Source organism: Vigna umbellata, chromosome 9 (genome assembly GCF_029865625.1).
Source record: "Vigna umbellata cultivar VRB3 chromosome 9, Vumbellata_1.0, whole genome shotgun sequence".
Lineage (NCBI taxonomy): Eukaryota > Viridiplantae > Streptophyta > Magnoliopsida > Fabales > Fabaceae > Vigna > Vigna umbellata.
This window is the reverse complement of record NC_142173.1, coordinates 2388414-2413794: the sequence shown is the minus strand read 5'-3', so window position 1 is coordinate 2413794 and position 25381 is coordinate 2388414.

Genomic DNA, 25381 nt, shown 5'->3' with positions numbered 1-25381 from the left:
AGTTGCGGAAGTGCACGAAGTTGACATAGTGGACGAAGTGAAAGAAAGGGACGAATTGGACGAAGTGGCGAAGTGGACGAAGTGGACAAAGTGGAGGAAGCGGAGGAAGTGGAAGAAGCGGACGAACTTTACGAAGTGTACGAAATGGACGAAGTTGACGAAATGGAGGAAGTGGACGAAGTTGACGAAGTAGAAGAAGTGCAGGAAGTGAATGAAGTGGAGGAAGTGGACGATGTTGAGGAAGTGGAGGAAGTGCACGAAGTTGACGAAGTGGACGAAGTGGAAGAAGTTGACGAAGAGGACGAAGTGGACAAAGTGGACAAAGTGCAGGAAGTGGAGGAAGATGAGGAAGGGGACGAACTTGACGAAGTGGACGAAATGGAGGAAGTGGACAAAGTGGACGAAGTGGAGGAAGTGGAGGAAGTGGAGGAAGTGGAGGAAGTGAATGAAGTGGAGGAAGTGGGGGAAATGGACGATGTTGAGAAAGTGGAGGAAGTGGATGAAATGGAGGAAGTGGAGGAAGTGGACAAAATGGAGGAAGTGGACGAAGTTGATGAAGTGGACGAAATGGACGAAGTGGACGAAATTGACGAAGTGGACGAAGTGAAGGAACTGGAGAATGTGGACAAAGTGGAGGAAGTGGAAGAACTGCACGAACTTGACAAAGTGGGCGAAATGGACGAAATCGACGAAGTTGACGAAGTTGACAAAGTGGACGAAGTTGACGAAGTAGAGGAAGTGGACAAACTGGAGGAATTGGAGGAAGTGGAGGAAGTGGAGGAAGTGGAGGAAGTAGAGGAAGTGAACGAAGTGGACGAACTTGATGAAGTGGACGAAGTGGACGTAGTGGACGAAGTTGACGACGTGGAGGAAGTGGACGATGGGGAAGAAGTGGACCAATAGGACGAAGTTGACGAAGTTAACAAAGTGGAGGAAGTGGATGAAGTGGAGGAAGTGGAGGAAGTGGAGGAAATCGACGATGTTGAGGAAGTGGAGGAAGTGGACGAAATGGAGGAAGTGGAGGAAGTGGATGTAGTGGAGGAAGTAGAAGAAGTGGAGGAAGTGGAGGAAATAGACGAAGTGGACGAAGTGGACCAAGTCGACGAAGTGGAGGAAATGGAGGAAGTGGACAAAGTCGACGAAGTGGAATAAGTGGATGAAGTGGATTAAGTGAATGAAGTGGAGGAAGTGGAGGAAATCAACGATGTTGAGCAAGTGGACGAAATGAAGGAAGTGGAGGAAGAAGGGGAGCAAGTGGAGGAAGTGGACGAAGTGGAGGAAGTGGAGGAAGTTGGCGAAGTGGAGGAAGTGGATGAAGGAGAGGAAGTCGAAGAAGTGGAGGAACTGGAGGAACTGGACGAAGTCGAGGAAGTTGATGAAGTGGACGAAGTGGACGACGTTGACGAACTTGACGAAGTGGAGGAACTGGAGGAAGTGGATGAAGTCGACGAAGTGGAAGAAGTGGACGAAGTGGGCGAAGTGGAGGAAGTGGGCGAAGTGGAGGAAGTGGAGGAAGTGGAGGAAGTAGAGGAAGTGGAAGAAGTGGACGAACTTAACGAAGTGGCTAAATGGACGAAGTGGACGAAGTGGACGAAATTGAGGAAGTGGACGAAGTTGACGAAGTGGAAGTAGTGCAGGAAGTGAATGAAGTTGAGGAAGTGGACGATGTTGAGGAAGTGGCGGAAGTGCACGAAGTTGACGTAGTAGACGAAGTAGAAGAAGTTGACGAAGTGGACGAAGTAGACGACTTGGACGAAGTGACAACGTGGACGAAATGGACGAAGTGGACAAAGTGGACGAAGTGGAGGAAGTGGAGGAAGTGGACGAACTTGACGAAGTGGACGAAAAGGACGAAGCAGACGAAGTTGACGAAATGGAGGAAGTGCAGGAAGTGAATGAAGTGGAGGAAGTGGACGATGTTGAGGAGGTGGAGGAAGTGCACGAAGTTGACGAATTGGACGAAGTGGAAGAAGTTGACGAAGAGGACGAGGTGGACGAAGTGGACAAAGTGGAGGACGTGGAGGAAGTGGACCAAGTGGAGGAAGTGGAGGAAGTGGACGAGGTGGAGGAAGTGGAGGAAATGGACGATGTTGAGGAAGTGGATGAAATGGAGGAAGTGGAGGAAGTGGACAAAATGGAGGAAGTGGACGAAGTTGACAAAGTGGAGGAAGTGGACGAAGTGGAGAATGTAGACGAAATTGACGAAGTGGACGAAGTGGAGAATGTGGACCAAGTGGAGGAAGTGGAAGAACTGGACGAACTTGACAAAGTGGACAAAATGGACGAAATGGACGAAGTGGACGAAGTTGACGACGTGGACAAACCAGAGGAAGTGGAGGAAGTGGAGGAAGTGCACGAAGTGGAGGAATTGGAGGAAGGAAGTGGACGAAGTGGACGAACTTGACGAAGTGGACGAAGTGGACGAAGTTGACGATGTTGACGACGTGGAGGAAATGGAGGAAGTGGACGAAGTGGAAGAAGTGGACCAAGAGGACGAAGTGGACGAAGCTGACTAAGTGGAGGAAGTGGAGGAAGTGGATGAAGTGGAGGAAGTGCAGGAAGTAGACGAAGTGGACAAAGTGGACGAAGTGGACGAACTGGAGGAAGTGGAGGAAGTTGACGAAGTGGACGACGTGGACGAAGTTGACGAAGTGGACAACGTTGACGAAATTGACGAAGTGGACGAAGTGGACGAAGTGGATGAAGTGGACGAAGTGGACAAGTGGAAGAAGTGGACGAAGTGGAGGAAGTTGACGAAGTGGGCGAAGTGGAGGAAGTGGAGGAAGTGGAGGAAGTGGACGAACTTAACGAAGTGGACGAAATGAACGAAGTTGACGAAATTGAGGAAGTGGACAAAGTTCACGAAGTGGAAGAAGTGCAAGAAGTGAAGGAAGTGGAGGAAGTGGATGATGTTGAGGAAGTTGCGGAAGTGCACGAAGTTGACATAGTGGACGAAGTGAAAGAAAGGGACGAATTGGACGAAGTGACGAAGTGGACGAAGTGGACGAAGTGGACAAAGTGGAGGAAGTGGAGGAAGTGGAAGAAGCGGACAAACTTGACGAAGTGTACGAAATGGACGAAGTTGACGAAATGGAGGAAGTGGACGAAGTTGACGAAGTAGAAGAAGTGCAGGAAGTGAATGAAGTGGAGGAAGTGGACGATGTTGAGGAAGTGGAGGAAGTGCACGAAGTTGACGAAGTGGACGAAGTGGAAGAAGTTGACGAAGAGGACGAAGTGGACAAAGTGCAGGAAGTGGAGGAAGTGGAGGAAGGGGACGAACTTGACGAAGTGGACGAAATGGAGGAAGTGGACAAAGTGGACGAAGTGGAGGAAGTGGAGGAAGTGGAGGAAGTGGAGGAAGTGAATGAAGTGGAGGAAGTGGAGGAAATGGACGATGTTGAGAAAGTGGAGGAAGTGGATGAAATGGAGGAAGTGGAGGAAGTGGACAAAATGGAGGAAGTGGACGAAGTTGATGAAGTGGACGAAATGGACGAAGTGAAGGAACTGGAGAATGTGGACGAAGTGGAGGAAGTGGAAGAACTGGACGAACTTGACAAAGTGGGCGAAATGGACGAAATCGACGAAGTGGACGAAGTTGACGAAGTTGACAAAGTGGACGAAGTTGACGAAGTAGAGGAAGTGGACAAACTGGAGGAATTGAAGGAAGTGGAGGAAGTGGAGGAAGTGGAGGAAGTGGATGAAGTGGAGGAAGTGCAGGAAGTAGACGAAGTGGACAAAGTGGACGAAGTGGACGAACTGGAGGCAGTGGAGGAAGTTGACGAAGTGGACGACGTGGACAAAGTTGACGAAGTGGACAACGTTGACGAAATTGACGAAGTGGACGAAGTGGATGAAGTGGACGAAGTGGACGAAGTGGAAGAAGTGGACGAAGTGGAGGAAGTTGACGAAGTGGGCGAAGTGGAGGAAGTGGAGGAAGTGGAGGAAGTGGACGAAGTTGAGGAAGTGGACGAAATGGACGAAGTGGACGAAGTTCAAGAAATTGAGGAAGTGGACGAAGTTGACGAAGTGGAAGAAGTGCAGGAAGTGAATGAAGTGGAGGAAGTGGACGATGTTGAGGAACTGGCGAAAGTGCACGAAGTAGTCGTAGTGGACGAAGTGGAAGAAGTTGACGAAGTGTACGAATTGGACGAATTGGACGAAGTGACGAAGTGGACAAAGTGGACGAAGTGGACGAAGTGGACGAAGTGGACGAAGTGGACGAAATGGTGGAAGTGGACGAAGTTGACGAGGTAGAAGAAGTGCAGGAAGTGAATGAAGTGGAGGAAGTGAAGGAAATGGACGATGTTGAGGAAGTGGAGGAAGTGCACGAAGTTGACGAAGTGGAGGAATTGGAAGAAGTTGACGAAGAGGACGAAGTGGACAAATTGGAGGAATTGGAGGAAGTGGAGGAAGTGGAGGAAGTGGAGGAAGGGGACGAACTTGACGAAGTGGACGAAATGGAGGAAGTGGAGGAAGTGGAGGAGGTGAATGAAGAGGAGGAAGTGGAGGAGGTGAATGAACTGGAGGACGTGGAGGAAATGGACGATGTTGAGGAAGTGGAGGAAGTGGACGAAATGGAGGAAGTGGAGGAAGTGGACAAAACGGAGGAAGTGGACGAAGTTGACAAAGTGGAGGAAGTGGATGAAGTGGACGAAATGGCCGAAGTGGACGAAATTGACGAAGTGGACGAAGTGGACAATGTGGACCAAGTGGAGAAAGTGGAAGAACTGGACGAACTTGACAAAGTGGACAAAATGGACGAAATGGACGAAGTGGACGAAGTTGACGAAGTGGACGAGATGGACAAACCGGAGGAAGTGGAGGAAGTGGAGGAAGTGCACGAAGTGGAGGAAGTGGAGGAAGTAGAGGAAGTGGACGAAGTGGACGAACTTGACGAAGTGAACGAAGTGGACGAAGTTGACGATGTTGACGACGTGGAGGAAATGGAGGAAGTGGACGAAGTGGAAGAAGTGGACCAAGAGGACAAAGTGGACGAAGCTGACAAAGTGGAGGAAGTGGAGGAAGTGGATGAAGTGGAGGAAGTGGAGGAAGTAGACGAAGTGGACGAAGTGGACGAAGTGGAGGAACTGGAGGAAGTGGAGGAAGTTGACGAAGTGGACGAAGTTGACGACGTGGACGAAGTTGACGAAGTGGACAACGTTGACGAAGTTGACGAAGTGCACAAAGTGGAGGAAGTGGATGAAGTGGATGAAGTGGACGAAGTGGAAGAAGTGGACGAAGTGGAGGAAGTTGACGAAGTTGACGAAGTGGGCGAAGTGGAGGAAGTTCACGAAATTGAGGAAGTGGACGAAGTTGACGAAGTGGAAGAAGTGCAGGAAGTGAATGAACTGGAGGAAGTGGACGATGTTGAGGAACTGGCGGAAGTGCACGCAGTTGTCGTAGTGGACGAAGTGGAAGAAGTTGACGAAGTGGACGAATTGGACGAATTGGACGAAGTGACGAAGTGGACGAAGTGGACGAAGTGGATGAAGTGGACGAAGTGGACGAATTGGACGAAGTGGACAAAGTGGAGGAAGTGGAGGAAGTGCAAGAACTTGACGAAGTGGACGAAATGGACGAAGTGGACGAAGTTGACGAAATGGAGGAAGTGGACGAAGTTGACGAAGTAGAAGAAGTGCAAAAAGTGAATGAAGTGGAGGAAGTGGACGATGTTGTGGAAGTGGAGGACGTGCACGAAGTTGACGAAGTGGACGAAGTGGACGAAGTGGACAAAGTGGAGGAAGTGGAGGAAGTGGAGGAAGTGGAAGAAGTGGAGGAAGTGGAGGAAGTGGACGAAGTTGACGTAGTGGACGAACATGACGAAGTGGACGAAAGTGACGAAGTGGACGAAGTTCACGAAATTGAGGAAGTGGATGAAGTTGACGAAGTGGAAGAAGTGCAGGAAGTGAATAAAGTGGAGGAAGTGGACGATGTTTAGGAAGTGGCGGAAGTGCACGAAGTTGTCGTAGTGGACGAAGTGGAAGAAGTTGACGAAGTGGACAAAGTGGACGAATTGGACGAAGTGACGAAGTGGACGAAGTGGACGAAGTGGACGAAGTGGACGAAGTGGACGAAGTGGACGAAGTGGACGAAGTGGACGAAGTGGACGAAGTCGACGAAGTGGACGAAGTGGATGAACTTGACGAAGTGGACGAAGTGGACGAAATGGACGAAGTGGACGAAGTGGACGAAGTTGACGAAATGGAGGAAGTGGACGAAGTTGACGAGGTAGAAGAAGTGCAGGAAGTGAATGAAGTGGAGGAAGTGAAGGAAGTGGACGACGTTGAGGAACTGGAGGAAGTGCACGAAGTTGACGAAGTGGACGAAGTGGAAGAAGGTGACGAAGAGGACAAGTGGACGAAGTGGACAAAGTGGAGGAAGTGGAGGAAGTGGAGGAAGTGGAGGAAGTGGAGGAACTTGACGAAGTGGACGAAATGGACGAAGTGGACGAAGTTCACGAAATTGAGGAAGTAGATGAAGTTGACGAAGTGGAAGAAGTGCAGGAAGTGAATGAAGTGGAGGAAGTGGACGATGTTTAGGAAGTGGCGGAAGTTGACGAAGTTGTCGTAGTGGAAGAAGTTGACGAAGTGGACAAAGTGGACGAATTGGACGAAGTGACGAAGTGGACGAAGTGGACGAAGTGGACGAAGTGGAGGAAGTGGAGGAAGTGGACGAACTTGACGAAGTGGACGAAATGGACGAAGTGGACGAAGTGGACGAAGTTGACGAAATGGAGGAAGTGGACGAAGTTGACGAGGTAGAAGAAGTGCAGGAAGTGAATGAAGTGGAGGAAGTGAAGGAAGTGGACGATGTTGAGGAAGTGGAGGAAGTGCACGAAGTTGACGAAGTGGACGAACTGGAAGAAGTTGACGAAGAGGGCGAAGTGGACAAAGTGGAGGAATTGGAGGAATTGGAGGAAGTGGAGGAAGTGGAGGAAGTGGAGGAAGGGGACGAACTTGACGAAGTGGACGAAATGGAGGAAGGGGAGGAAGTGGAGGAGGAAGTGGAGGAGGTGAATGAAGTGGAGGAAGTGGAGGAAATGGACGATGTTGAGGATGTGGAGGAAGTGGACAAAACGGAGGAAGTGGAAGAACTGGATGAAGTGGACGAAATGGACGAAGTGGACGAAATTGACGAAGTGAAAGAAGTGGAGGAAGTGGAGAATGTGGACAAAGTGGAGGAAGTGGAAGAACTAGACGAACTTGACAGAGTGGACGAAATGGACCAAGTAGACGATATGGACGACGTGGACAAACTGGAGGACGTGGAAGAGGTGGACGAAGTGGAGGAAGTGGAGGAAGTGGAGGAAGTAGAGGAAGCGGACGAAGTGGACGAACTTGACGAAGTGGACGTAGTGGACGAAGTTGACGAAGTTGACGACGTGGAGGAAATGGAGGAAGTGGACGAAGTGGAACAATTGGACCAAGAGGACGAATTGGACGAAGCTGACAAAGTGGAGGAAGTGGACGAAGTGGAGGAAGTAGAGGAAGTGGACAAAGTTGACCAAGTGGAAGAAGTGGAAGAAGTGGAAGAAGTGGATGAAGTGAATCAAGTGGAGGAAGTGGACAAAATGGTGGAAGTGGAGGAAGGGCAGGAAGTGGACGATGTTGAGGAAGTGGAGGAAGTGGACGAAATGGAGGAAGTGGACGAAGTGGACGAACTTGATGAAGTGGACGAAATGGACGAAGTGGACAAAATTGACGAAGTGGACGAAGTGGAGGAAGTGGAGAATGTCGACGAATGGACGAAGTGGACGAAGTTGACAAAGTGGACGAAGTGGACCAAGTGGAGGAAGTGGAGGAAGTGGAGGAAGTGGACAAAGTGGAAGAAGTGTAAGAAGTGGATGAAGTGGATGAAGTGAATGAAGTGGAGGAAGTGGAGGAAATCGACAATGTTGAGAAAGTGGAGGAAGTGGAGGAAGTGGAGGAAGTGGATGAAGTGGAGGAAGTGGAGGAAGTGGAGGAACTATAGGAAGTAGACGAAGCAGACGAAGTGGACGAAGTGGACGAAGCGGACGAAGTAGATGAAGTGGACAAAGTGGAACAAATCGACGAAGTGGACAAAGTCGACGAAGTGGAAGAAGTAGATGAAGTGGATGAAGTGAATGAAGTGGAGGAAGTGGAGGAAATCAACGATGTTGAGGAAGTGGACGAAATGAAGGAAGTGGAGGAAGGAGAGCAAGTGCAGGAAGTGGAAGAAGTGGAGGAAGTGGAGGAAGTGAAGGAAGTTGACGAAGTGGAGGAAGTAGAGGAAGTGGAAGAAGTGGACGAAGTGGAGAAAGTTGAGAAATTGGACGAAGTGGAGGAAGTTGACGAAGTGGACGAAGTTGACGAAGTTGACGAAGTTGACGAAGTGGAAGAAGTGCAAGAAGTGAATGAAGTGGAGGAAGTGGATGATGTTGAGGAAGTTGCGGAAGTGCACGAAGTTCACGTAGTGGACGAAGTGAAAGAACTTGACGAAGTGGACGAAGTGGAGGAAGTGGACAAAGTGGAGGAAGTGGAAGAAGCGGACGAACTTGACGAAGTGTACGAAATAGACGAAGTGGACGAAGTTGACGAAATGGAGGAAGTGGACGAAGTTGAAGAAATGGAGGAAGTGGACGAAGTTGACGAAGTATAAGATGTGCAGGAACTGAATGAAGTGGAGGAAGTGGAGGAAGTGGACGATGTTGAGGAAGTGGAGGAAGTGCACGAAGTTGACGAAGTGGACGAAGTGGAAGAAGTTGACGAAGAGGACGAAGTGGACAAAGTGCAGGAAATGGAGGAAGTGGAGGAAGTGGAGGAAGGGGACGAACTTGACGAAGTGGACGAAATGGAGGAAGTGGACGAAGTGGAGGAAGTGGAGGAAGTGGAGGAAGTGAATGAAGTGGAGGAAGTGTAGGAAATGGACGATGTTGAGGAAGTGGACAAAATGGAGGAAGTGGACGAAGTTGATGAAGTGGACGAAATGGACAAGTGGACGAAATTGACGAAGTGGACGAAGTGAAGGAAGTGGAGAATGTGGACAAAGTGGAGGAAGTGGAAGAACTGGACGAACTTGACAAAGTGGGCGAAATGGACGAAATCGACGAAGTGGACGAAGTTGACGAAGTTGACAAAGTGGACGAAGTTGACGAAGTTGACGAAGTTGACGAAGTAGAGGAAGTGGACAAACTGGAGGAATTGGAGGAAGTGGAGGAAGTGGAGGAAGTAGAGGAAGTGAACGAAGTAGACGAACTTGACGATGTGGACGAAGTGGACGTAGTGGACGAAGTTGACGACGTGGAGGAAGTGGACGATGGGGAAGAAGTGGACCAATAGGACGAAGTTGACGAAGTTAACAAAGTGGAGGAAGTGGATGAAGTGGAGGAAGTGGAGGAAGTGGAGGAAGTGGAGGAAGTAGATGAAGTGGACGAAGTGGACCAAGTGGACGAAGTGGAGGAAGTGGAGGAAGTGGAGGAAGTGGACAAAGTTGACGAAGTGGAAGAAGTGCAAGAAGTGGATGAAGTGGATGAAGTGAATGAAGTGGAGGAAGTGGAGGAAATCAACGATGTTGAGGAAGTGGACGAAATGGAGGAAGTGGAGGAAGTGGAGGAAGTGGAGGAAGTGGAGGAAATGGAGGAAGTGGAGGAAGTAGACGAAGTAGACCAAGTGGACGAAGCGGACCAAGTCGACGAAGTGGAGGAAGTGGACAAAGTTGACGAAGTGGAAGAAGTGGATGAAGTGGATGAAGTGGATGAAGTGGAGGAAGTGGAGCAAGTGGAAGAAGTGGAAGAAGTGGACGAGGTGGAGGAAGTGGAGGAAGTGGAGGAAGTGGAAGAAGTGGAAGAAGTGGAGGAAGTGGAGGAAGGGGACGAACTTGACGAAGTGGACGAAATGGAGGAAGTGGAGGAAGTGGAGGAAGTGAATGAAGTGGAGGAAGTGGAGGAAATGGACGATGTTGAGGAAGTGGAGGAAGTGGACGAAATGGAGGAAGTGCAGGAAGTGGACAAAATGGAGGAAGTGGACGAAGTTGATGAAGTGGAGGTAATGGATGAAGTGGAGGAAGTGGAGGAAATCAACGATGTTGAGGAAGTGGACGAAATGAAGGAAGTGGAGGAAGGAGAGCAAGTGCAGGAAGTGGAGGAAGTGGAGGAAGTGGAGGAAGTGAAGGAAGTTGACGAAGTGGAGGAAGTAGAGGAAGTGGAAGAAGTGGACGAAGTGGAGAAAGTTGAGAAATTGGACGGAGTGGAGGAAGTTGACGAAGTGGACGAAGTTGACGAAGTTGACGAAGTTGACGAAGTGGAAGAAGTGCAAGAAGTGAATGAGGTGGAGGAAGTGGATGATGTTGAGGAAGTTGCGGAAGTGCACGAAGTTCACGTAGTGGACGAAGTGAAAGAACTTGACGAAGTGGACGAAGTGGAGGAAGTGGACAAAGTGGAGGAAGTGGAAGAAGCGGACGAACTTGACGAAGTGTACGAAATAGACGAAGTGGACGAAGTTGACGAAATGGAGGAAGTGGACGAAGTTGACGAAATGGAGGAAGTGGACGAAGTTGACGAAGTAGAAGACGTGCAGGAACTGAATGAAGTGGAGGAAGTGGAGGAACTGGACGATGTTGAGGAAGTGGAGGAAGTGCATGAAGTTGACGAAGTGGACGAAGTGGAAGAAGTTGACGAAGAGCACGAAGTGGACGAAGTGGACAAAGTGCAGGAAATGGAGGAAGTGGAGGAAGTGGAGGAAGGGGACGAACTTGACGAAGTGGACGAAATGGAGGAAGGGGAGGAAGTGGAGGAGGTGAATGAAGTGGAGGAAGTGGAGGAAATGGACGATGTTGACGATGTGGAGGAAGTGGACGAAATGGAGGAAGTGGAGGAAGTGGACAAAACGGAGGAAGTGGAAGAACTGGATGAAGTGGACGAAATGGACGAAGTGGACGAAATTGACGAAGTGAAAGAAGTGGAGGAAGTGGAGAATGTGGACAAAGTGGAGGAAGTGGAAGAACTGGACGAACTTGACAAAGTGGACGAAATGGACCAAGTAGACGATGTGGACGACGTGGACAAACTGGAGGACGTGGAAGAAGTGGAAGAAGTGGAGGGACTGGAGGAAGTGGAGGAAGTAGAGGAAGCGGACGAAGTGGACGAACTTGACGAAGTGGACGTAGTGGACGAAGTTGACGACGTGGAGGAAATGGAGGAAGTGGACAAAGTGGAACAATTGGACCAAGAGGACGAATTGGACGAAGCTGACAAAGTGGAGGAAGTGGACGAAGTGGAGGAAGTAGAGGAAGTGGACAAAGTTGACGAAGTGGAAGAAGTGGAAGAAGTGGAAGAAGTGGATGAAGTGGATGAAGTGAATCAAGTGGAGGAAGTGGACAAAATGGTGGAAGTGGAGGAAGGGGAGGAAGTGGACGATGTTGAGGAAGTGGAGGAAGTGGACGAAATGGAGGAAGTGGACGAAGTGGACGAACTTGATGAAGTGGACGAAATGGACGAAGTGGACAAAATTGACGAAGTGGACGAAGTGGACCAAGTGGAGGAAGTGGAGGAAGTGGACAAAGTGGAAGAAGTGTAAGAAGTGGATGAAGTGGATGAAGTGAATGAAGTGGAGGAAGTGGAGGAAATCGACAATGTTGAGAAAGTGGAGGAAGTGGAGGAAGTGGAGGAAGTGGACAAAGTGGAGGAAGTGGAGGAAGTGGAGGAAGTGGAGGAACTAGAGGAAGTAGACGAAGCAGACGAAGTGGACGAAGAGGACGAAGTGGACCAAGTAGATGAAGTGGACAAAGTGGAACAAATCGACGAAGTGGACAAAGTCGACGAAGTGGAAGAAGTAGATGAAGTGGATGAAGTGAATGAAGTGGAGGAAGTGGAGGAAATCAACGATGTTGAGGAAGTGGACGAAATGAAGGAAGTGGAGGAAGGAGAGCAAGTGCAGGAAGTGGAGGAAGTGGAGGAAGTGGAGGAAGTGAAGGAAGTTGACGAAGTGGAGGAAGTAGAGGAAGTGGAAGAAGTGGACGAAGTGGAGAAAGTTGAGAAATTGGACGAAGTGGAGGAAGTTGACGAAGTGGACGAAGTTGACGAAGTGGAAGAAGTGCAAGAAGTGAATGAAGTGGAGGAAGTGGATGATGTTGAGGAAGTTGCGGAAGTGCACGAAGTTCACGTAGTGGACGAAGTGAAAGAACTTGACGAAGTGGACGAAGTGGAGGAAGTGGACAAAGTGGAGGAAGTGGAGGAAGTGGAAGAAGCGGACGAACTTGACGAAGTGTACGAAATAGACGAAGTGGACGAAGTTGACAAAATGGAGGAAGTGGACGAAGTTGACGAAGTGGAGGAAATGGATGAAGTGGAGGAAGTGGAGGAAATCAACGATGTTGAGGAAGTGGACGAAATGAAGGAAGTGGAGGAAGGAGAGCAAGTGTAGGAAGTGGAGGAAGTGGAGGAAGTGGAGGAAGTGAAGGAAGTTGACGAAGTGGAGGAAGTAGAGGAAGTGGAAGAGGTGGACGAAGTGGAGAAAGTTGAGAAATTGGACGAAGTGGAGGAAGTTGACGAAGTGGACGAAGTTGACGAAGTGGAAGAAGTGCAAGAAGTGAATGAAGTGGAGGAAGTGGATGATGTTGAGGAAGTTGCGGAAGTGCACGAAGTTCACGTAGTGGACGAAGTGAAAGAACTTGACGAATTGGACGAAGTGGAGGAAGTGGACAAAGTGGAGGAAGTGGAGGAAGTGGAAGAAGCGGACGAACTTGACGAAGTGTACGAAATAGACGAAGTGGACGAAGTTGACGAAATGGAGGAAGTGGACGAAATTGACGAAATGGAGGAAGTGGACGAAGTTGACGAAGTAGAAGACGTGCAGGAACTGAATGAAGTGGAGGAAGTGGAGGAACTGGACGATGTTGAGGAAGTGGAGGAAGTGCACGAAGTTGACGAAGTGGACGAAGTGGAAGAAGTTGACGAAGAGGACGAAGTGGACGAAGTGGACAAAGTGCAGGAAATGGAGGAAGTGGAGGAAGTGGAGGAAGGGGACGAACTTGACGAAGTGGACGAAATGGAGGAAATGGAGGAAATGGAGGAAGTGGAGGAAGTGAATGAAGTGGAGGAAGTGTAGGAAATGGACGATGTTGAGGAAGTGGAGGAAGTGGATGAAATGGAGGAAGTGGAGGAAGTGGACAAAATGGAGGAAGTGGACGAAGTTGATGAAGTGGACGAAATGGACAAGTGGACGAAATTGACGAAGTGGACGAAGTGAAGGAAGTGGAGAATGTGGACAAAGTGGAGGAAGTGGAAGAACTGGACGAACTTGACAAAGTGGGCGAAATGGACGAAATCGACGAAGTGGACGAAGTTGACGAAGTTGACAAAGTGGACGAAGTTGACGAAGTTGACGAAGTAGAGGAAGTGGACAAACTGGAGGAATTGGAGGAAGTGGAGGAAGTGGAGGAAGTGAACGAAGTAGACGAACTTGACGAAGTGGACGAAGTGGACGTAGTGGACGAAGTTGACGACGTGGAGGAAGTGGACGATGGGGAAGAAGTGGACCAATAGGACGAAGTTGACGAAGTTAACAAAGTGGAGGAAGTGGATGAAGTGGAGGAAGTTGAGGAAGTGGAGGAAGTAGATGAAGTGGAGGAAGTGGACCAAGTGGACGAAGTGGAGGAAGTGGAGGAAGTGGAGGAAGTGGAGGAAGTGGACAAAGTTGACGAAGTGGAAGAAGTGCAAGAAGTGGATGAAGTGGATGAAGTGAATGAAGTGGAGGAAGTGGAGGAAATCAACGATGTTGAGGAAGTGGACGAAATGGAGGAAGTGGAGGAAGTGGAGGAAGTGGAGGAAGTGGAGGAAATGGAGGAAGTGGAGGAAGTAGACGAAGTAGACCAAGTGGACGAAGTGGACCAAGTCGACGAAGTGGAGGAAGTGGACAAAGTTGACGAAGTGGAAGAAGTGGATGAAGTGGATGAAGTAAATGAAGTGGAGGAGGTGGAGGAAATCGACGATGTTGAGGAAGTGGAGGAAGTTGACGAAATGGAGGAAGTGGAGGAAGTGGAGCAAGTGGAAGAAGTGGACGAGGTGGAGGAAGTGGAGGAAGTGGAGGAAGTGGAAGAAGTGGAGGAAGTGGGGGAAGGGGACGAACTTGACGAAGTGGACGAAATGGACGAATTGGACGAAGTGACGAAGTGGACGAAGTGGACGAAGTGGACGAAGTGGACGAAGTGGATGAACTTGACGAAGTGGACGAAGTGGACGAAATGGACGAAGTGGACGAAGTGGACGAAGTTGACGAAATGGAGGAAGTGGACGAAGTTGACGAGGTAGAAGAAGTGCAGGAAGTGAATGAAGTGGAGGAAGTGAAGGAAGTGGACGATGTTGAGGAAGTGGAGGAAGTGCACGAAGTTGACGAAGTGGACGAAGTGGAAGAAGGTGACGAAGAGGACAAGTGGACGAAGTGGACAAAGTGGAGGAAGTGGAGGAACTTGACGTAGTGGACGAACTTGACGAAGTGGACGAAATGGACGAAGTGGACGAAGTTCACGAAATTGAGGAAGTAGATGAAGTTGACGAAGTGGAAGAAGTGCAGGAAGTGAATGAAGTGGAGGAAGTGGACGATGTTTAGGAAGTGGCGGAAGTTGACGAAGTTGTCGTAGTGGAAGAAGTTGACGAAGTGGACAAAGTGGACGAATTGGACGAAGTGACGAAGTGGACGAAGTGGACGAAGTGGACGAAGTGGAGGAAGTGGAGGAAGTGGACGAACTTGACGAAGTGGACGAAATGGACGAAGTGGACGAAGTTGACGAAATGGAGGAAGTGGACGAAGTTGACGAGGTAGAAGAAGTGCAGGAAGTGAATGAAGTGGAGGAAGTGAAGGAAGTGGACGATGTTGAGGAAGTGGAGGAAGTGCACGAAGTTGACGAAGTGGACGAACTGGAAGAAGTTGACGAAGAGGGCGAAGTGGACAAAGTGGAGGAATTGGAGGAAGTGGAGGAAGTGGAGGAAGTGGAGGAAGGGGACGAACTTGACGAAGTGGACGAAATGGAGGAAGGGGAGGAAGTGGAGGAGGAAGTGGAGGAGGTGAATGAAGTGGAGGAAGTGGAGGAAATGGACGATGTTGAGGATGTGGAGGAAGTGGACGAAATGGAGGAAGTGGAGGAAGTGGACGAAATGGAGGAAGTCGACGAAGTGGAGGAAGTGGACAAAGTTGACGAAGTGGAAGAAGTGGATGAAGTGGATGAAGTGAATGAAGTGGAGGAGGTGGAGGAAATCGACGATGTTGAGGAAGTGGAGGAAGTTGACGAAATGGAGGAAGTGGAGGAAGTGGAGCAAGTGGAAGAAGTGGACGAGGTGGAGGAAGTGGAGGAAGTGGAGGAAGTGGAAGAAGTGGAGGAAGTGGAGGAAGGGGACGAACTTGACGAAGTGGACGAAATGGAGGAAGTGGAGGAAGTGGAGGAAAGAAGTGGAGGAAGTGGAGGAAATGGACGATGTTGAGGAAGTGGAGGAAGTGGACGAAATGGAGGAAGTGCCGGAAGTGGACAAAATGGAGGAAGTGGACGAAGTTGATGAAGTGGAGGAAATGGATGAAGTGGAGGAGGTGGAGGAAATCGACGATGTTGAGGAACTGGAGGAAGTTGACGAAATGGACGAAGTGGAAGAAGTGGAGCAAGTGGAAGAAGCGGAGGAATTGGACGAAGTGGAGGAAGTGGAGGAAGTTGACGAAGTGGAGGAAGTAGAGGATGTGGATGAAGTGGAGGAAGTGGAGGAAGTGGAGGAAGTGGAACAAGTGGCGGAAGTGGAGTTAGTGGACAAACTTGACGAAGTGGATGAAATGGACGAAGTGGAAGAAGTGCAGGAAGTGAATGAAGTGCAGGAAGTGGACCATGTTGAGGAAGTGGAGGAAGTGCACGAAGTTGACGAAGTGGACGAAGTGGAAGAAGTTGACGAAGTGGACGAATTGGACGAAGTGGACGAAGTGGACAAAGTTGAGGAAGTGGAGGAAGTGGACAAACTTGACAAAATGAAAGAAGTGGACGAAGTGGAAGAAGTGGAGGAAGTGGATGAAGTGAATGAAGTGGAGGAAGTGGAGAAATGGATGATGTTGAGGAAGTGGATGAAATGGAAGAACTGGAGGAAGTGGACGAAGTGGAGGAAGTGGACGAACTTGACGAAGTGGAGGAAGTGGAGGAAGTGGTGAATGTGGACGAAGTGGAATAACTGGACGAAGTGGAGGAAGTGGAGGAAGTGGAAGAAGTGGACGAAGTGGAGGAAGTTGACGAAGTGGAGGAAGTTGACGAAGTGGACGAAGTGGACAAAGTGGAGGAGGTGGAGGAAGTGGAGTAAGTGGAGGATGTGGACGAAGTTGACGAAGAGGACGAAATGGACGAAGTGGACGTAGTTGACGAAGTGGAGGAAGTGGACGAAGTTGACGAAGTGGAGGAAGTGGACAAAGTTGACGAAGTGGAGGAAGTGAATGAAGTGGAGGAAGTGGAGGAAATGGACGATGTTGAGGAAGTGGAGGAAGTCAACGAAATGGAGGAAGTGGAGGAAGTGGACGAACTTGACGAAGTGGAGGAAGTGGACGAACTTGATGAAGTGGACGAAATGGACGAAGTGGAGGAAGTTGACAAAGTGGTAGAAGTGGAGGAAGTGGAGAGTGTGGACGAAGTAGAGGAAGTGGAAGAACTAGACGAAGTGGAGGAAGTTGATGAAGTTGACGAAGTGGACGAAGTGGACAAAGTGAACGAAGTGGAGAAAGTGGGGCAAGTGGAAGAAGTGGAGGAAGTTGACGAAGTGGACGAAGTGGACGAAGTGGACGAAGTGGACGAAGTGGACGAAGTGGACGAAGTGGACAAAGTGGACAAAGTGGAGGAGACGGAGGAAGTGGAGGAAGTGGAGGAAGTGGCCGAAGTTGACGACGTTGACGAAGTGGAGGAAGTTGAGGAAGTGGACGAACTTGACGAAGTGGACGAAATGGACGAAGCTGAAGAAGTTGACGAAGTGGACGAAGTGGACAAAGTGGAGGAAGTGGACAAAGTTGACGAAGTGGAGGAAGTTAATGAAGTGGAGGATGTGGAGGAAATGGACGATATTGAGGAATTGGAAGAAGTGGACGAAATAGAGGATATGGAGGAAGTGGAGGAAGTGAATGAATGAAGTGGAGGAAGTGGAGGAAGTGGACGATGTTGACGAAGTGGAAGAAGTGTAAGAAGTGGATGAAGTGAATGAAGTGGAGGAAGTGGAGGAAATAGACGATGTTGAGGAAGTGGAGGCAGTGGACGAAATGGAGGAAGTGAAGGAAGTGGAGGAAGTGGAGCATGTGGAGGAAGTAGACGAAGTAGACGATGTGGACGAAGTGGACCATGTCGACGAGGTGGACGAAGGGGACGAGCTTGACAAAGTGGACGAAGGGGACGAGCTTGACGAAGTTGACGAATTTGACAAAGTGGAAGAAGAAGGTGAAGAAGTGAACGAAGTGGACGAAGTGGAGGAAGTGGAGGAAGTCGAGGAAGTGGACGAAGTAAACAAATTTGACGAAGTGGACGAAGTAAATGAAGTTCACGAAGTGGACGAAGTGGACGAAGTTGACGAAGCGGAGGAAGTGGAGGAAGTGGAGGAAGTGGACAAAGTGGAAGAACTGCACGAAGTGGACGAAGTGGAGGAAGTGGACGAAGTCGACATAGTTGACGAACTGGAGGAAGTGGACGAAGTGGATGAAGTTGACAAAGTGGAGGTAGTTGACAAAGTGGAGGAAGTGGACGAACCTAACGAACTGGACGAAATGGACGAAGTTGACGAAGTTGACGAAGTGGAGCAAGTGGAGGAAGTGCAGGAAGTGGACGAAGTGGAAGAAGTGGAGGAAGTAGAGGAAGTGGACGAACTTGACGAAGTGGACGAAGTGGATGAAGTGGAGGAAGTGAACGAAGTAGACGAAGTGAACCAAGTGGACGAAGTAGACGAAGTTGACGACGTGGATGAAGTCGAGGAAGTGGAGGAAGTGGAGGAAGTGGAAGAAGTAGACGAAGTTCACGAAGTGGACGAAGTGTACGAAGTGGATAAAGTGGAGGAAGTGGAGGAAGTGGATGAAGTTGACGAAGTGGAGGAAGTGGACAATGGGGACGAAGTTCACGAACTTGACGAAGCTGACGAAGTGGACGAAGTGGACAAAGTGGATGAAGTGGAGGAAGTGGAGGAAGTGGAGGAAGTGGAGGAAGTGGACGAACTTGACGAAGTGGACGAAATGGACGAAGTGGACGAAGTTGACGAAGCTGACGAAGTGGACGAAGCGGACGAACTGGACGAAGTGGAGGAAGTGGAGGAAGTGGAGGAAGTGGGAGGAGTGGAGGAAGTGGAGGAAGTAGAGGAAGTGGACGAACTTGACGAAGTGCACGAAGTGAAGTGGAGGAAGCCGACGATGTGGACGGAGCAGACGAAGTGGAAGAAGAGGACGAAGTGGACGAAAGGTACGAAGTGGACGTAGTGGACGAAGTTGACGACATCGAGGAAGTGGAGGAAGTGGAGGAAGTGGACAAAGTAGAAGAAGTCGACCAAGAGGACGAAGTGGACGAAATTGACGAAGTGGAGGAAGTGGATGGAGCGGAAGAAGTGGATGGAGCGGACGAAGTGGAGGAAGTGGAGGAAGTGGAGGAAGTGGAGGAAGTGGAGGAAGTAGAGGAAGTGGACGAAGTGGACGAAGTGGACAAAGTTGATGAAGTGGGTGAAGTGGATGAAGTGAATGAAGTGGAGGAAGTGGAGGAAATGACGATGTTGAGGAAGTGGAGGAAGTGGACGAAATGGAGAAGTTGAGGAAGTGGAGGAACTGGACGAAGTGGAGGAAGTGGAAGAAGTGGACGAAGTGGAAGAAGTTTGGGAACTGGACGAAGTAGAGGAAGTTGATGAAGTTGACGAACTGGACGAAGTGGAGGAACTTGAGGAAGCGGACGAACTTGACGAAGTGGACGAAGTTGACGAAGTGGACAAAGTGGAAGAAGTGCAGGAAGTGAATGAGGTGGAGGAAGTGGAGGAAGTGGACGATGTTGAGGAAATGGAGGAAATGGACGAAGTTGACGAAGTGGACGAAGAGGAAGAAGTTGACGAAGTGGACGAAGCGTACGAAGTGGACGAAATGGACGAAATGGACGAAGTGGACGAAATGCACGAAGTGGACGAAGTGGACGAAGTGTAGGATGTGGACAAAGTGGACGAAGTGGAGGAAGTGGAGGAAGTGGACGATGTTGACGAAGTGGAAGAAGTGTAAGAAGTGGATGAAGTGAATAAAGTGGAGGAAGTGGAGGAAATCGACGATGTTGAGGAAGTGGAGGCAGTGGACGAAATAGAGGAAGTGAAGGAAGTGGAGGAAGTGGACAAAGTGGAGGAAGTGGAGGATGTGGAGGAAGTAGACGAAGTAGACGATGTGGACGAAGTGGACCATGTCGACGAGGTGGACGAAGGGGACGAGCTTGACGAAGTGGACGAAGGGGACGAGGTTGACGAAGTTGACGAATTTGACAAAGTGGAAGAAGAAGGTGAAGAAGTGAACGAAGTGGACGAAGTGGAGGAAGTGGAGGAAGTCGAGGAAGTGGACGAAGTAAACAAATTTGACGAAGTGGACGAAGTAAACGAAGTTCACGAAGTGGACGAAGTGGACGAAGTTGACGAAGTGGAGGAAGTGGAGGAAGTGGATGAACCTAACGAACTGGACGAAATGGACGAAGTCGACGAAGTTGACGAAGTTGACGAAGTTGACGAAGTGGAGCAAGTGGAGGAAGTGCAGGAAGTGGACGAAGTGGAAGAAGTGGAGGAAGTAGAGGAAGTGGACGAAGTGGACGAACTTGACGAAGTGGACGAAGTGGGCGAAGTTGAGGAAGTGGAGGAACTTGACGAAGTGGACGAAATGGACAAAGTGGAAGAAGTGCAGGAAGTGAATGAAGTGGAGGAGGAAGTGGACGATGTTGAGGAAGTGCACGAAGTTGACGTAGTGGACGAAGTGGAAGAACTTGACGAAGTGGACGAAGTGGACGAATTGGACGAAGTGACGAAGTGGACGAAGTGGACGAAGTCGACGAAGTGGACAAAGTGGAGGAAGTGGAGGAAGTGGAGGAAGTGGACGAACTTGACGAAGTGGACGAAATGGAGGAAGTGGACGAAGTTGACGAAATGGAGGAAGTGGACGAAGTTGACGAAGTAGAAGAAGTGCAGGAAGTGAATGAAGTGGAGGAAGTGGAGGAAGTGGACGATGTTGAGGAAGTGGAGGAAGTGCACGAAGTTGACAAAGTGGACGAAGTGGAAGAAGTTGACGAAGAGGACGAAGTGGACGAAGTGGACGAAGTGGACAAGGTGGAGGAAGTGGAGGAAGTGGAGGAAGGGGACGAACTTGACGAAGTGGACGAAATGGAGGAAGTGGAGGAAGTGGAGGAAGTGGAGGAAGTGGAGGTAGTGGAGGAAGTGAATGAAGTGGAGGAAATGGACGATGTTGAGGAAGTGGAGGAAGTGGACGAAATGGAGGAAGTGGAGGAAGTGAACAAAATGGAGGAAGTGGACGAAGTGGTGGAAGTGGACGAACTGCTTGAAGTGGACGAAATGGACGAAAATTGACAAAGTGGAGGAAGTGGAGAATGTGGAGGAAGTGGAGGAAGTGGAAGAACTTGACGAACTTGACAAAGTTGACGAAATGGACGAAATGGACGAAGTAGACGACGTGGACAAAGTGGAGGAAGTGGAGGAAGTGGACGAAGTGGAGGAAGTAGAGGAAGTGGACGAAGTGGACAAACTTGACGAAGTGGACGAAGTGGACGTAGTGGACGAAGTTGACGACATGGAGGAAATGGAGGAAGTGGACGAAGTGGAAGAGGTGGACCAAGAGGACGAAGTGGGCGAAGCTGACAAAGTGGAGAAAGTGGATGATGTGGAGGAAGTGGAGGAAGTAGACGAAGTGGACCAAGTGGACCAAGTGCACCATGTGGACCAAGTGGAGGAAGTGGACAAAGTTGACGAAGTGGAAGAAGTGGAAGAAGTGGAAGAAGTGGAAGAAGTGGATGAAGTGGATGAAGTGAATGAAGTGGAGGAAGTGGACGAAATGGTGGAAGTTGAGGAAGGGGAGGAAGTGGACGAAGTGGAGGAAGTGGATGATGTGGAGGAAGTGGACAAACTTGACGAAGTGCACGAAATGGACGAAGTGGACGAAGTTGACGAAATGGAGGAAGTGGATGAAGTTGACAAGTGCAGGAAGTGGACGATGTTGAGGAAGTGGAGGAAGTGCACGAAGCTGACGAAGTGGAAGAAGTTGACGAAGTGGACGAATTGGACAAAGTGACGAAGTGGACGAAGTGGACGAATTGGACAAAGTGGAGGATGTGGAGGAAGTGGACGAACTTGACGAAATGAAGGAAGTGGACAAAGTGGAGGAAGTGGACGAAGTGGAGGAAGTGGACGAAGTGAATGCAGTGGAGGAAGTGGAGAAACGGATGATGTTGAGGAAGTGGACGAAATGGAAGAACTGGAGGAAGTGGACGAAGTGGAGGAAGTGGACGAACTTGACGAAGTGGAGTAAATGGACGAACTTATTGAAGGGGACGAAATGGACGAAGTGGACGAAATTGACGAAGTGGACGAAGTGGAGGAAGTGGTGAATGTGGACGAAGTGGAAGAACTGGTCGAAGTGGAGGAAGTGGACGAAGTTGACGAAGTGGACGAAGTTGACGAAGTGGACGAGGTGGTGGACGAAGTGGAGGAAGTGGAAGAAGTGGAGGAAGTGGAGGAAGTGGAGGAAGTTGACGAAGTGGACGAAGTGGACAAAGTGGAGGATGTGGAGGAAGTGGAGGAAGTGGAGGAAGTGGACGAACTTGACGAAGTGGACGAAATGGACGAAGTGGACGAAGATGACGAAGTGGAGGAAGTGGACGAAGTTGACGAAGTGGAGGAAGTGGATGAAGTGGAGGAAGTGGACAAAGTTGACGAAGTGGAGGAAGTGAATGAAGTGGAGGAAGTGGAGGAAGTGGACGATGCTGAGGAAGTGGATGAAGTGGACGAAATGGAGGAAGTGGAGGAAGTGGATGAACTTGACGAAGTGGAGGAAGTGGACAAAGTGCTAGAAGTGGAGGAAGTGGAGAGTGTGGACGAAGTGGAGGAAGTGGAAGAACTGGATGAAGTGGAGGAAGTTGATGAAGATGAAGGAGAGGATGAAGTGGACGAAGTGAACGAAGTGGAGGAAGTGGGGGAAGTGGAAGAAGTGGAGGAAGTTGACGAAGTGGACAAAGTAGAGGAGGTGGAGGAAGTTGAGGAAGTGGAGGAAGTGGCCGAAGTTGACGACGTTGACAAAGTGCTAGAAGTGGAGGAAGTGGAGAGTGTGGACGAAGTGGAGGAAGTGGAAGAACTGGATGAAGTGGAGGAAGTTGATGAAGTTGACGGAGAGGACGAAGTGGACGAAGTGAACGAAGTGGAGGAAGTGGGGGAAGTGGAAGAAGTGGAGGAAGTTGACGAAGTGGACAAAGTAGAGGAGGTGGAGGAAGTTGAGGAAGTGGAGGAAGTGGCCGAAGTTGACGACGTTGACGAAGTGGAGGAAGTGGAGGAAGTGGACGAACTTGACGAAGTGGTCGAAATGGACGAAGAGGAAGAAGTTGAAGAAGTGGACGAAGTGGACAAAGTGGAGGAAGTGGACAAAGTTGATGAAGTGGAGGAAGTTAATGAAGTGGAGGATGTGGAGGAAATGGACGATATTGAGGAATTGGAAGAAGTGGATGAAATGGAGGATATGGAGGAAGTGGACGAACTTGACGAAGTGGAAAAAGTGGAGGAAGTGGACGAACTTGACGAACTGAACGAAATAGACAAAGTGGACGAAGTTGACGAAGTGGACAAAGAAGAGGAAGCGGACGAAGTGGACGAAGTTGACGTAGTGGATGAAGTGTAGGAAGTTAATGAATGAAGTGGAGGAAGTGGACGATGTTGAGGAAGTGGAGGAAGTGGACGAACTTGACGAAGTGGAAAAAGTGGAGGAAGTGGACGAACTTGACGAACTGAACGAAATAGACAAAGTGGACGAAGTTGACGAAGTGGACAAAGAAGAGGAAGCGGACGAAGTGGACGAAGTTGACCAAGTTGACGAAGTGGATGAAGTGTAGGAAGTGAATGAATGAAGTGGAGGAAGTGGACGAAGTGGACGATGTTGAGGAAGTGGACGAAGTTGACGAAGTGGACAAATCGAAAAAGTTGACGAAGTGGAGGAAGTGGACGAAGGGGACGAACTTGACGAAGTGGACGAAGGGGACGAGCTTGACGAAGTTCACGAATTTGACAAAGTGGAAGAAGAAGGTGAAGAAGTGGACGAAGTGGATGAAGTGGACGAAGTGGAGGAAGTCGAGGAAGTGGACGTAGTAAACGAAATTGACGAAGTGGACGAAGTAAACGAAATGGACGAAGTTGACGAAGTGGGGGAAGTGGAGGAAGTGGAAGAACTGCACGAAGTGGACGAAGTAAACGAAGTGGACGAAGTGGATGAAGTTGATGAAGTGGAGGAAGTGGACGAAGTGGAGGAAGTGGACAAAGTAAACGAACTGGACGAAATGGACGAAGTGGACGAAGTTGACGAATTTGACGAAGTGGACGAAGTAGACGAAGTGGACGAAGTGGATGAAGTGGATGAAGTGGACGAAGTGGAGGAAGTGGACGAAATAGACGAAGTGAACCAAGTGGACGAAGTAGACGAAGTTGACGACGTGGATGAAGTCGATGAAGTGGAGGCAGTTGAGGAAGTAGACGAAGTTGACGAAGTGGACAAAGTGGAGGAATTGTAGGAAGTGGAGGAAGTGGACGAAGTTGACGAGGTGTAGGAAGTGGACAATGGGGACGAAGTTCACGAACTTGACGAAGCTGACGAAGTGGAGGAAGTGGACGAAGTAGGCGAAGTGAACCAAGAGGACGAAGTAGACGAAGTTGACGACGTGGATGAAGTCGAGGAAGTGGAGGAAGTGGAGGAAGTAGACGAAGTTGACGAAGTGGACGAAGTGGACAAAGTGGAGGAAGTGGAGGAAGTGGACGAAGTTGACGAAGTGGAGGAAGTGGACAATGGGGACGAAGTTCACGAACTTGACGAAGCTGACGAAGTGGACGAAGTGGACAAAGTGGACAAAGTGGACGAAGTGGAGGAAGTGGAGGAAGTGGACGAACTTGACGAAGTGGACGAAATGGACGAAGTGGACGAAGTTGACGAAGTGGACGAAGTGGAGGAAGTGGAAGGAGTGGAGGAAGTGGAGGAAGTACATGAAGTGGACGAACTTGACGAAGTGGACGAAGTGGATGAAGTGGAGGAAGTCGACAAAATCGACGAAGTGGATGGAGCAGACGAAGTGGACGAAGAGGACGAAGTGGACGAAAGGGACGAAGTGGACGTAGTGGACGAAGTTGATGACGTGGACGAAGTGGAGGAAGTGGACGAAGTGGACGAAGTAGAAGAAGTGGACCAAGAGGACAAAGTGGACGAAGTTGACTAAGTGGAGGAAGTTGATGGAGCGGAGGAAGTGGAGAAAGTGGAGGAAGTAGACGAAGTGAACGAAGTGGACGAAGTGGACGAAGTGGACGAAGTGGACGAAGTGGACGAAGTGGACCAAGTGGACGAAGTGGACCAAGTTGATGAAGTGGATGAAGTGGATGAAGTGAATGAAATGGACGATGTTGAGGAAGTGGAGGAAGTGGATGAAATGGAAGAAGTGGAGGAAGTGGAGGAACTGGACGAAGTGGAGGAAGTGGAAGAAGTGGACGAAATGGAGGAAGTTGAGCAACTGGACGAAGTAGGGGAAGTTGATGAAGTTGACGAAGTGGACGAAGTTGACGAAGTGGACGAAGTGGAGGAAGTAGACGAAGTGGAGGAAGTGGAAGAAGTGGACGAAGTGGAGGAAGTTTACGAAGTGGACGAAGTGAAGGAAGTAGAGGAAGCTGACGAACTTGACGAAGTGGACGAAGTTGACAAAGTGGACGAAGTGGAAGAAGTGCAGGAAGTGAATGAAGTGGAGGAAGTGGAGGAAGTGGACGATGTTGAGGAAGTGGAGGAAATGGACGAAGTTGACGAAGTGGACGAAGTGGAAGAACCTGACGAAGTGGACGAAATGGACGAAGTGGACGAAGTGGAGGATATGGACAAAGTGGACGAAGTGGAGGAAGTGAGGAAGTGGACAATGTTGACGAAGTGGACGAAATGGACGAAGTTGACGAAGTGGACGAAGTGGAGGAAGTGGAGAATGTGGACAAAGTGGAGGAAGTGGAAGAACTGGACGAAGTGGAGGAAATGGACAAAGTTGACGAAGTGGACGAAGTGGAGGAAGTGGACAAAGTTGACGAAGTGGAGGAAGTGGAGGAAATAGACGATGTTAAGGAAGTGGACGACATGCAGGAAGTGGGCGAAGTGGACAAAGTGGAGGAACTTGACGAGGTGGAGGAAGTGGACGAACT